The sequence below is a fragment of the Girardinichthys multiradiatus genome, chromosome 2, assembly GCF_021462225.1.
Source record: "Girardinichthys multiradiatus isolate DD_20200921_A chromosome 2, DD_fGirMul_XY1, whole genome shotgun sequence".
NCBI classification, from domain to species: Eukaryota; Metazoa; Chordata; class Actinopteri; order Cyprinodontiformes; family Goodeidae; genus Girardinichthys; species Girardinichthys multiradiatus.
The window spans coordinates 50298577-50312240 of NC_061795.1; the positions used below are offsets into that span (position 1 = coordinate 50298577).

The 13664-nt window shown below is 41.2% G+C and overlaps 1 protein-coding gene across 1 annotated transcript in view; it reads right to left on the reverse strand.

The window, feature by feature from the left end:
* cdh13 (cadherin 13, H-cadherin (heart)) overlaps positions 1 to 13664 on the reverse strand; it is a 614670-nt gene that overhangs the window by 247864 nt on the left and 353142 nt on the right. The window lies entirely within an intron of this gene.

The following is a 13664-nucleotide window of genomic DNA, read 5'->3' on the forward strand; positions in this document are numbered from 1 at the left end:
AACAGCGTTAAGAGAGCACAGAGCGAGCTCTCACACATCTACACCTGGCTGCAAATACACAGACACAATAACTAGCAGCAAACTGCACTTAAAACATTGACTGAATTGATTTTGGTCAGTTATGTTTGTGTTTTAATAAAATCCAGTTAAAACCCAATTCTTCATGTTTTTACCTGATGAAGCTTATTCTTTTACACATTCTGCGTATTGTTCATGTAAATATTCCATATTTTTCCAGACTCCAATTTCCAGCGTCCCAGGTGCTATTTTGAATACAACATACATAAGCTCACTATGATTTTATGACTGACATTTGTACAGTGGCCAGTCTTTAATAAGCAAGAAAAGACACCTAGATGGAAGGAGGAATGACACAAGACAGAATGAAAGTAAAGAAGGAAGGGCATAAGTAAGGAAGTAAGAAAAGGCTGAAGAAAGAAAGTACACAAGAAGACAGACAAGAGAAAAGAAGGAAGTGCACACAGAAGGCAGGGGGAATGGCACAAACAGGGAGAGAAGGAATGACAAAAAACTGAAAGAACACAAGAAAGGAAAAGATAGAAAGGGCATCGGAAAGAAACAATAAGAAGGGAAGAGGGGCAGAGAGGAACAAATAGAAGTAGGATACAAAGGAGGGATAGTAGGAAGGACCAGTGGCAGCCGGCCCATAGGGGGCGCCACCCTCCCTGATAAAAGAGGGGAAATATACGTATGTATATGTCTCTATATATTATGAAATATATATGAAGTGCACTTCCCACCTACTGATATTCATTCACCAGTGAATTCCCAGACAGACCCGTATGTTTCTATCATGGGGCACTGTTCAGAGGGCCCCAGCGGTGCAGCTGAATAGCCAATTGTGTACAGTAGCTCAGGCAAGTGAATAAATATAGTGTCACAGAATTTCATGGCTTTGGGGTACTGAAAATATCACCCCTCGCAGGTAAAAAAAAGAAACACGGTGCAGTCGGTTAGAGGGATGATGGCGAAATTAACAAGTGACGTCAGGCTTCCACTGAATTTGGTGAAATCCTTATTTATCTACCTGTTTGCAAGAAGGACAGTGGAGGAGAAAATCCAGGTTAAAGAGCTGGGACCCGACAAGCCCGACATTATCATCAAACAGACCAAGGAGAAAAATAAAGTCAACCGGAGATTTTGCAAGAGTTGGTTCGAGCACAAGTTGTGGCTAACCAGCTGTTGAATAGCTAATGCACTTTCAGTTTCCCTGCATTCTTTTTCAAAGTGCCAAATGTGACTTAACATGGACACAGCCGGGACAAACCGACTTGAAGCATCTCTTCAAATGCATTAAGAAGCGTGCTCCGAAATATTAGCATAGCGGCGCAACTGGACGGACACTGCGATAAGGTAAGAATGCACAATGAAGAGGTTGATAAGAATCATGATATTTTATCTAAACTCTTTGATTGTATTAAGTTTCGTGGTGCTTTTGAACTGGTATTACGCAGACATGATGAAAGGGATGCTGTTCAATTATATTCGTCATCTCACTGTCGATTTCATTTTATATATTGGAGTAGGTAGAGAAATGTATTGTTACATCAGCCCCACGGGAATAGTTTTCACCGGCCGCCACTGGGAAAGACAGAAGGAAAGGAGGGAGGACAAAAAGGAGAAAGAACAGAAAGAAGGAAGAAAGGACAAAACATTTAGGCACAGGGAATAAGTCTGGAAATAGTAATACTTTACACCCTTTTATTTTCTGTTTTCCATACATATACAGATCCTAAAAATCCTGAAATCAGACTCCAGACTTGACTGAATAAGAAGAGCGCACACAGGTCTGTCCAAGATTCAGAGGTCAGCAACTGATGACAGACATTTTTAACAAATAAATCAGGACTTATGAGAACGTATGTTTGTCTCTCATGTTCAGTCATACTGTTATCATGCAAGTGGTCTCAGTTAATGACACATCACATCTTTTATCGGCGTCATCCTCAGAACAGAACCAAGACCCAATCAATCCGAACTGAGTTGGATGACTAAAAGAGTGGGATGGATGTGAATCCATCGGACTGCCGTTACTCCACAATCGCTGGGACCCATCTGCGCTGTTGCCGCATGACACCATCTCAGACTGGATGACGGAAAAAAGGGATTTCGTATGGATGAAGTTGACAGAGAGTGTCAGTAAACACAGCATGACACATGTCTGTCAAGTTTTAGCACAATGAACTGTTCAGCTAAAAAACGAGAGAAGAAAGAGACGCTCTGTGAGGTAAAACACAACTCAGAAAAATCAGAAAAAAGAAAGCCGCCATGGACGCACATGTTGTGGATTGATTTCATCACACAAGCTGCTGGGACACAGCGCTGTTGCCCACAGCTAACTCCTATATCTTTCTCAAACACCAGGGGAAATCAGTGGGGGCTGGCTGATCTGTGGGTGCCACCAGGGAACTGACACAGTGTGAAAAGCACAGATGAAGCGAGACAACATAGACAAGATAGGAAAAAAAGAGGATAAACTGATGCTAGAATGTCTTTGGATCCATTGTGTGTTGTGAGTCTGTCTTACACTGAATCCACACAAATGTGAATGATTGAATTTTCTATTTCAATTACACATATTCTAAAAGCAGGAATGAGATTTCTATTAATCAGAATCAAGGGAGTGAAAAGACCAAAGGCCAAGCCAATCCATTCCAAGGTGTGAATGAGATCAAAGGAAGTTCAAAGATGAATCATCTTCTCCAATACTCTTCTATGAAGAATTATGAGGACACTGAAAAGCAGAAAGCGGTGAAGAGGTGGTTGCAGAGATAAGCCAAGATGAAACAGAGAAAATTAAAGGATCAAGAGAAAAGTGGGTGGAAACACTGGATCAGGAACTGTCTTTCCTGATGATGTAGTTGGCCTGTAACTGATTCCAATTACTTTTACGCACTTTTCCATCTAACATTTTCAGTTTAGAAATATCTTGGTGTTTATGGGCTGAGAAACTCTTGACAGATCCTGCAGACATTTCTATGGAGGTAGGAAGTTTTTGTTTGTGTACTTTAATAAAGTTTTTTGTGAATGACAGATTTAATGTTGTCTGCATCATTGTGATGCCACCCAGCATCAGATGGAACACCTCGACCAAACATTTTGCAGCCATAAAGACGCTTCTGGAACGAATCCAACTGGATATTTGACCGGTCATGAGGCAACGCCTGCGAACTAGTTCCGTCAGGGCTGCTGCTTCACACATGATCCTTCACACAGAACAAATCAAACATACCTCAACAGTGTGGACAGTCTACTTAAAACTGGAAGCTTCCTGCATCATTCTGCAGGCCATGACACGGAACCCAACTTTATTCTATAGCCTTTTTTGAAATATTTAACCATTTTACACATGAGGATAATCCACTTAAATCACAGGTCTCCAGGCCCAGACCTGGCTTTTAAATATGACCCACACACTTTCAACATGTTTGAGATCAGAGCTTTCAAAAAATTCTAGATATTCTAGAAGCTTTGCTTGCTTTATCTATTACAAAACCAGTTTTTCAGAAGTGGTTGAGATCATTTTCCTGTTAGAACACCCAACTGTGACCCAACAAGTTTCAACCATCTGCTTATTGAGTTAAGATAGGCTTAAGGAATGTGGAGGCAGGGTGCACCTTCATCTTCATTATTCCATCCATTTTGTGTGATGCACCAATACCACTGACAGCAGAAAGCCCCACAGCATCATGCAGCCACCACCATGTTTCACAGCTGGTACTGTGTTCTGAGGCTCAAAAGTCTCTCATTTACTGTAAGTATAGCTTTTGTCATCGTGGCCAAACACCTCCATTTTAGCTCCATCTTAGGCCCATTTATGGTTAAATGTGGGCGTGTAGAGGGCAGAACATGAGTAGGAACCTTGTATGCAAACGTGATGGAGCAGCTGTGATTTAGAAAGGAGAAACTGACTGATGGTGTGCATGTGCATGGTTTTATAAGTCAGGATTGTCTTTGGCGTATGCCATTTTTACCTTTTGGTTATGCATACATTTTTAGTTTAGATCCTACGCAATGTTTTATAAATGACACAGAAGAAGAATATACCAGCAATAAAAAAGATGGGTTGCAGAGTACTTGTGCATCTGACTCGTTTGAATCTAACGTTTATCCAACAAAGTTCTCATTTTCTCCAGCCTGGGCATTGTGTGCATGTTGTTGAGTTTCAAAGAACATAACGCCTATTGGTAGCGTGGTGAGGGACTTACACCATCTTCACATCTCTACTGTTGTCGTGTGAACAAAGATTATAATTAAAACATTGTCGTGTAGATGTGTTAACAGAAACAGAAAAATGCCAGTTTTCTATGGAACGTTGTTGTGTAAACAGGGTCTGACATTGCTGCTTCAGCACATTCCAGTTCATGGCTCACAGGGTGAACCTTGCTTGATTGTCCTTCCAATTTCCTTTCTTCTGACAATGAAAGTTTGGGAGAGAATTGCCTGTTCAAGCAGAAAATGGATCCCAAATGAACACCAGAATTGGTTCTGGAAAAAAAGGCAGGCTACAACTTAGCTGTGGGCTTATAGTTCATCATCATATCAGAAATGTAAGGGTGTATGCATATATTTTACTCTATGTAAATGTGACAAAATCATTGAACATTGAAATTGTTGTTTGTGATGGAAAATGTAGCTTCTGATCCTGCTTAGTTGTAGCAATCAAACACAACACTCTTATTAGGGTTAAACACAGTGTCATACTGGACACCATAATTAGCAGAAACTCTGAGTAGCTGCTGCTTACCAAAATTGTACAGAAAGACCAAATCATCAGCAGACATTAAATGATTAACAAGAAGGTTGCCAACCAGACAACCTGTCTTATACTCATTTAGCCTGATCATCCAGTTAGAAACGGAAGAGAACAGGAGTCAGTGGTCCACCTTGTCTGACTCGATTAGATACAAAAATCTGCTGCTGTCTGCATCACCACATAAATTAGAAATGTAGGAGAAAAACCAAAAATAAAAACAGTCACATAAGCAGCATGATTTTATTGCGTATAATGTCAGCCTTGATTTATTTTTTGCTTTATCATATCATTGTTTGAACAACTATTGCGTTCTGTTTAAGTATTAGGTAGGGATGAAATGGTTTAAGAATCTGGGTGAAGCAGCTAGCTACAGAGCTTCTCTGAGATGGTTTCACCTGCCCATGCTGGTCACGTCCAGCTCGTTCTCCTAACAATATCTCTCTGTGAGAAAATGCCAGCTTGTCTAAATCAACATGTTCTTTAAAAAAATCTTTTGAAATGGTCAGATTTTCTCCAGATTATATCCATTCCGACCACCACAGACCTGGGCCGTTCAAGTATATGGGGCTGCCCAAAACAGATTACAACGCCCCTGTAAATTAAGTTGCAATATGCAATGTTTTGACCCAAGACAACCAGCAGATGTTGCTGATATGGTAGTATGCCAAAATGGACATTACAACCTGGCTTAACAAAAGCAAGAGCAAAGCTAGCACAAGCAGGGACGATGTGAATACGTCAACAGTCTTAGCAAGGCAAATGCAACCAGGCGCTGCAGCCACAAGCGCTTCCGTTCCTCCTCTCTGTGCGCATACTCCACAGTCGCTCCATCCTGTGGTGTCAGACGTTCCACCACCGGATGGCATTTAAGGTTTGTACAAAAAAAAAAAAAAATGTGTGAATGCTTAAAATGTTCAGTATTTTTTCAAAAACATTTCCATGTCCCTTCATGAGAAATCCATGTACAGTTGCTTTCAGGTTTCTGGAATGAATGTGCACAATGATTATAATGCAGCACTGATTAGTTTCTAAGATTTCTGCAACACATGAGCTAAAGTTAATGCTAACCTGAGCATAATTACTCAGCATTTTCTGGTGACTGATGTACACTTTCATGTCACTGTTTAAGTCATTATTCTTTATTTTGTATTAATAAACAACATGGCTATTTTATTTGAGTATTGTGAATTTATGTATCTATATTAATTAAAAATATTGTTTACTGCCCCCCCTCCGCCCCCCATATAAGCCACAGCCCCCCCAGCTAAAATCATCTGGAGCCAGCTCTGGACCAGCATTTAGGAATCCTAAAGTCTCTGATGGGCATTTTTCACAATCCTGAATATTCCCTTTCATATATTTTCATATTTAACGTTATAGTAGCTTTTATTAATGAGTGACTGCAATAAATGTGTTTTATCACAGGTCTGTTCCACACACATCCAGCACCACATCTTGCTTAGCTTGTTTCTTCTAAAACGACGACACCAGTTGGCGAGCATTCCTGCCTGGGTGCTTGTCTAGTACTCTGACATCCTTTTGCAATATGACTCTAACACAATTGTGCCCACAGGACCTCTGTCATGCCAGCTCACTAAACCTTCTGATTCATTCTTCAGAGCAAAAAGCAGAGGAGAAAAAAACAAGAGAAATAAATGAAAACCTGTCAAAGCTGATGTATAGATTGTGTTTACTGTGTGCATTTTCCTCAGTTTTTTAACAATACAGTGCGAATAAAAAAAGAACACATTCATACATACCAGGACCCAATTTCCAGAGGAAAAGATTTGCACAGAATTCATTTCTGGAGGACATTTCTGTAAATGTTTGTTTATACTTTGCTTTGACAAAAAAAATGAGAAGTAAAGTACTTTTGGCTCTTCTTTATTTCTGGTGAGATTCCTACTGAACACTATGTGCTGCATTTGACAGCTTTTTAAATGGGCAATTTTCTACAACACAAGCACAAAGGTTTAAATAATTTTTTAAACCAGAGGTCTGCAACTTCAGTTGTAGAGTGCCACTACCTTGCAGCTTTTGGATGCATCTCTGCTCCAACACACCTGACTAAAATAAATGGTTGATGACCAGACTTGCTGAGATGCCAAAGCAGTAATTCAGCTTTTTGATTCAGATGCGTTGGAGCAGGAATGCATCAAAGAGTTGCAGCACAGTGGCACTTGAGGACTGGGGTTGCAGACCCCTGGTTTGAACAAAGAGTCTTTGCATCAAAATCTCAAACATTTTTAATTTGAAATAATTCACATTATCACTTTTTGGGAAAAATGCTATTTGGGACATTAATTTAATTTCAAGATTTTTTTTTTTACTTGCAACAGTTGCAACATAAGTTTTTCATTAGAGTTGATTTTGCAGCCATGAAATGAGAACCCAGAATGCTTTTCAGTTTAGTCGTTCAAAAAATGTCTGAATAAATAAATAAACACCTAAAGATGCTAAATTTGCCTATGATGCAGAATGCAATGCTCTGCTGAATGGACAGGGTGTTACTGAGTCCAAGGCGGATAGACCCATTGATTAAGTGATATTTAGACCAGCTATCCTTCTCTTTCTTATTCACAGAGCAGTCCAATTTTTTTTTATGTTGCTATTACAGTAAATTTAGCCCTTTTACAGGTGAACGCTTCTAAAATTTCTGGATGCTAAGTTATCTATGGGATGACCCTGTCGTGCTTGCTGTGCATAGGGGAGATTTTGGCCACTTATGAAGCTCTATTCACAGAATCCCAAATGTTAATATTGATCTCTTTCCCTGCAATGGTGTCGAACCCAGAGGGGTGATTGGTCAAGATTGTCAGTCAGTGGGCATGTGAGCTCACCTGCTCCTTTTGTAGGCATCACTGCAGGATGGTCATTCGTGCAGATTTGTGTAAAACCACGGCTTCCATGTTCAATTTCTAGACAGATGCTTGTATGCTCTTAGAAAACATGACATATTATCAACACACAAAACGTTTTGCATTGCCTAAGTCACTGAGTGGAGATATAGAGGGTTGGTTATTATTTCTATGATACCAATGTGCTAATGAGAATACATATATACTGTAGCTAAGCTAATGAAGAGAGAAAAGCCACAAACAACTTCAGTCTACACGACAATCAAACCATGATAATGAAATCAGCTCTTAGCTTGATAATTGAAAAACTAAATGGGGCGTAAGGATTCTTTTTCAGAGGGGAAAAATACGGAGTGAGACGTGAACCTTTTCCAGAAAGGAATTAGAATGATAAAAACCACACCTAGATTTCATAAACCTGGTCATTTTTCAAATTTTTAAGACAGGTATGTGTTTTTAATAAACATGCATCATTCTAATTGTGGGGCTGCACAATGGCGCAGTTGGTAGCACTGTTTCCTTGCAGCAAGAAGGTCCTGGGTTCAATTCCCAGCCGGGGGTCTTTCTGCATGGAGTTTGCATGTTCTCCCCGTGCATGCGTGGGTTCTCACCGGGTACTCCGGCTTCCTCCCACAGTCCAAAGACATGCCTGGTAGGTTAATTGGTCAATCTAAAGTGCCCTTAGGTGTATGTATGAATGAGTGTGTGCATGGATGTATGTGTGTGTGTTGCCCTGCGACGGACTGGCGACATGTCCAGGGTGTACCCCGCCTCTCGCCCATAGATTGCTGGAGATAGGCACCAGCTCCCCCGTGACCCATTATGGAATAAGCGGTAGAAAATGACTGACTGACATTCTAATTGCTCCTTTTGCAGAAAAATCCAACCAGTTTACACTGAAATGTGAAGGATTCCAGTTTTCCAAACCAGGCTCTGCCATCAAGACAGTGGTATATTTCCATCTTTGCGATTAGGGACAAATCATGGAGAGAAGCTGGTTTCTTTCCTTTCCCTCCTTGTGAGACCATGACTGAAAAGCTTTTACAACAGAACTTGCTCCAAAGATCTGAAAGCCAAAGTAGGGATGTTTCCAAAGGTAATTGCCCATTTCACCAATGTTTATGTGTATTCACTTAGCTCTTCTCTTTATGCTCCTTGATGAAAAACTGGATATTAAAACCAAAGGAAGACTTCCGTCAAACACAGTCTGACTCATAAAATCAGAGCTTATATTAGTCTCATTGTCTCCTTTAACTACATTCAGTGACTTTGGATGGAAAAAGCTTAACTATTAGGTATGTTTTTTTATTGATATGGAGAAATTGTTGGCAGAAGATTCATTTTTCAAGTCCATTAATTTTCCAGTGATTTCCTCATCAGGTTTTAAATAATTGAACATTTGAAGGTTGCCCTGCCAACTGCTTTCATATTGGTCAAAATTTAAATGCAGCTTCTGATGCATTCATATTTAGCTCGGAAACTGTTTATGATCACTCTTCATCTCTAAAACAATATTATTACTTGTTATGTTTATGTTCACCAGAACCAGATTTAGGTTTGTGCTGTTATATTGTATTACAAAATGTGAGCTGGTTGTGATACCACTTAAACAGGACCTTGGTGCATGTACAGCTTGTGTGAAATGATAACAGGTCGTTTCCCAGATCTAGGAGCTGTTTTTAGTTACATTTTATAATAATTCTAATTTGTTTGTATATTATCTACCAGACCACCCTTTAATGTTCATTCTGAAGGCAGATTTTCTGTAGTTTCCCCAAATGCAGATGGAGAATTGGACAACTTAAGAGAATTGGACAACTTAAAGCTTGTCACTGAATGACAAGTAGGTGAAGGAAAAGTAAAGTTCATCACAGTGAAGAACTTTAAATAATTGTTTTCCTGTTTTTGCATCTTATATCCTGTTGAAAGCTACAAGCAGGAACCCATGTAAGAGGTAAAAAATGACAATTATTAGTTTCCATAGGGCAGCAGCATTTTGGTGTGTTCCAAATATGAGTGTTAACTCTATGGTTTTGTTTTTGTTCTTGACTTTATGTTTCTCCTCCTAGCTTTAATCATAAGGTAAAACATTCATCTTAACTACTGTGTGGAGTATTGACTGAGACTCCAGGCAACTCATTAAAATACAAGACCTAAAAGAGCCATTAGAATGAATGATCACAACCTTTCATGAAGGATTTCATGCAAGAAATATGGCAACTATTAGCAGACAGATCACACAAAGGAGTGAAACAATGGAAGGCCTGCAGAAAGATATGTATTTTCAGGAAGTGGTGCCTAACTAGATATGTCAAAACATGTCATACCTTTACAATCAGTTATGCTCAGTCCACATATCACCTTGTGCCTATTCAGTTGGATACTTACTCAGTAATTTCAAGCAATTGTTGGAATATGTTTTTAATTAGCATCCATGTTTTGTGTTTAACAGTTATTAGAGGAATGGGTAAATCTTTTCAGGTTAAAGGAGAAGCAGAGTCGATGTCCAGACCTTTACGCATATCCTGGTGACCTCTCGGGTTATGCAAGGGGTTCTAATGTGCGCAAAGAACATACCTCAGAGGTTATCACCCCCTTAAGGATGCCCTGGAAGGAGATGAAATATGGGTCCATCTGCTCCTAAACTAGATGTTTGTTCCAACTGGATCCAATGTTAGTGCATGTTAGTATAAGAGAATTGTATGGACTCTACTCTTTATACTTTTTGGCTTCAAAGGAGCTGACTGAGCTCAGTGGGGCGAAAGGTCACTGTATGCATACAATGTTAATGTACTTTTTTCTGACCCAATATAATTTAAATGGTTACATTTAAATCTCTTGTGATTCTTTTGCTAACTACCAGTCTTGCTCCCAGAATATAAGATCCATCAGGATAGGCGAGGGGTTTTCTCCAACACAATCATTGCTAAATTTGGATAATAGCAATATACTTCATAAATGAATGGACACCCAGTTTAAAATGCTTGATCAGTGTGAGCTGATCAAACATTTGTTTTCTGATTGGACTCTTAAGCATCAAAAAACGGTCAAAGAAAACAAACACTACGTTCTGTGGATTTTGCAGGAAGCACAGCTGACTGAAGAACAGAGTTCCTCAAACATGTTCTCCATCCATGCATGCTTCAGATGTTTCCTTGCTGCAACATACATAATGCTAGTAAATAAAAGACCTCCTCAGCAAACCAACAAATTCTGCAGAAGACTTGGGAAAACTATGATCTTAAACATAATAACCACTTTAAAATTTAGACCTCAATTTGATCTAGTTACAAAATTGATGAATGTGTAGTTCTATTCCTCTAGCAGACTTGCAGCTAAGGGTCAGTAAGCTAACCTTTAGCTGAATACATGCAGCCTGCAGAATGATCTGGTCTACCTGTTTAACTCACTAACATCTCTGGTACATCTCAGGTACTACAACAGCTGTTGTAGTACCTGTTGTAAAAATGTCAAATGATCTCAATGCTGGGTGCACCATGAGTGATGCTCTGCAGTGAGAACTGGCACATAATAATAATAATAATGCATATCTTCAACACATTTTAGTAAAACTATGATAACACTGATAATGAAGCTTTTAGGATCTCAGAGGAAGATGTAAAATGGATCTTTCAGCCCCTGATAACAAAGAAGGCCTCAGAACCTGATAATGTCTCCCCATCATGCCTGACAAACTGGGTTGACCAACTGGCCTCCATCTTCACTTAAATCTTCAACAAGTCACTGGAGCTGTGTGAGGTGTCCTCCTGCTTCAAACGCTAAACCATCATCCCAGTACCCAAGAAACCCACCATCACAGGACTAAATGACTACAGGTCTGTCGTCCTGACGTCTGCGGTCATGAAATCCTTTGAGCGACTGGTGTTGAAGCACCTAAAGGACGTCACAGGCCCCCTGCTGGACCCCCTGCAGTTTGCCTACTGGCAAACAGGTCAGTAGATGATGCTGTCAACTTAGGTCTACACTTTATCCTGCAACACCTCGACCAACCAGGGACGTACACCAAGATCCTGTTTGTAGACTTCAGCTCGGCCTTCAACACTATCATACCAGACATCCTCCACCAGAAGCTCACCCAGCTCAACGTCCCAGCCTCCACCTGTCAGTGGATCAACGGCTTCCTGAAAGACTGGCAGCAGCAGGTGAGACTGGGGAGCACCTTCTCCCGCACAAGAACCATCAGCACTGGCGCCCCCCAGGGTTGAGTTATCTTCCCACTCCTCTTTTCCTTCTACACAAATGACTGCACCTCATCGGACCCGTCTGTGAAACCTCTGAAGTTTGCAGATGACACCACTGTTATTGGACTGATCCAGGACGGTGATGAGTCTGCATACAGACAGGAGGTAGATCGGCTGGTACACTGGTGTTGTCAGAACTACATCAGAATCAGAATCAGCTTTATTTCCAAGTTCGTACATACAAACAAGGAATTTCACTCCGGTACACTTTGCTCTTTGGTTTTGTAATACAGAATATACAAATTTACAATGTACAATATACACATATCTAATAAAAAGGTGCATTTGTAACATCTGTATGCTGTTGTTTTGTACTCTATTGAATGTTCAAAAGAGAAACAGCCTGGGGGAAGAAACTGTCTCTTTAGCGGATGGTTTTAGTGAACAGTGCTCTGTAGCGTCACCTGAAGGTAAAACTCTGAACAGTTTATGTGCAGGGTGTGTGGGGTCTGCAGAGATCTTAGCAGCTCTTTTCCTGACCCTTGACCTGTATAAGCCGATACAGCGTTGTTGAGGATGGTGAGGGGGGTGTATGGGGGTGGTGTTCTCCGAAAGTCCACCACCATTTCCACAGTATCGAGTGGGTTCAGTTCAAGGTAGTTCTGACTACACCAGTGGATCAGCCGAACCACCTGCTGTCTGTATGCAGACTCATCACCGTCCTGGATCAGTCCAATGACAGTGGTGTCATCTGCAAACTTAAGGAGTTTCACGGACGAGTCCGATGAGGTGCAGTCATTTGTGTACAGAGAGAAGAGGAGTGGGGAAAGAACACACCCCTGGGGGGCACCAGTACTTATTGATCTGGATCGGGAGAAGATGCTCCGCAGTCTCACCTGCTGCTGTCAGTCCATCAGGAAGCTGTTGATCCACTGACAGGTGGAGGCTGGGACGTTGAGCTGGGTGAGCTTCTGGTGGAGGATGTCTGGTATGATGGTGTTGAAGGCCGAGCTGAAGTCTACAAACAGGATCCTGGAGTACGTCCCTGGGTGGTCGAGGTGTTGCAGGATGTGTAGACCTAACTGATAACGTCTCCCCATCATGCCTGAAAGCCTGCGCACATCAACTCACTCGGATCTTCACAAGGATCTTCAACAAATCACTGGAGAAATGTGAGGTCCCCTCCTACCTCAAACAATCCACCATCATCCCGGTTCCCAAGAAACCCACCATTGTAGGATTAAATGACTACAGGCCTGAAGCCCTGACGTCAGTGGTCATAAAATCCTTTGAGTGGCTGGTGTTGAAGCACCTGAAAGACATCACAGGCCCCCTGCTGGACCCCCTGCAATTTGCTTACCAAGCAAACAGGTCGGCAGATGATGCTGTTAAGGTCCTCCAGCTTTCTTTGTTTTCATGCGCTGAAAGAGCCTGTTGACATCTTCCTCGGAGATCTTTAATGCAGGTAGAGGATCTGAAGGTAGGGGGTTGGTAGCTTTGTGGGAAGAATTTGTTCCTGAATGGGATGTGGAGGAGATGGTTTGAGGTGTGAATGGCTTCTTGTCTTGTCTGCAGTAGAAACCATTCAGACGGTTGGCCAGGAGACGACTGTTCAGGATGGGTGGGGGGGCTCCTATAGGCAGTCAGGTTTCTCAGACCAGTCCATACAGCTGAAGTGTCACCAGAAGAAAGGATGTTCTTCAGCTTCTCACTGTAGCTTCTCTTGGCTGCTTTGATCTCCTTTGTTAGTTTGTTCCTGGCCTGCCTGTACCGCGCCCAATCTCCACTACTGTGAGCTTCTTCCTTTTCCCTGCGCAGATTCCTGAG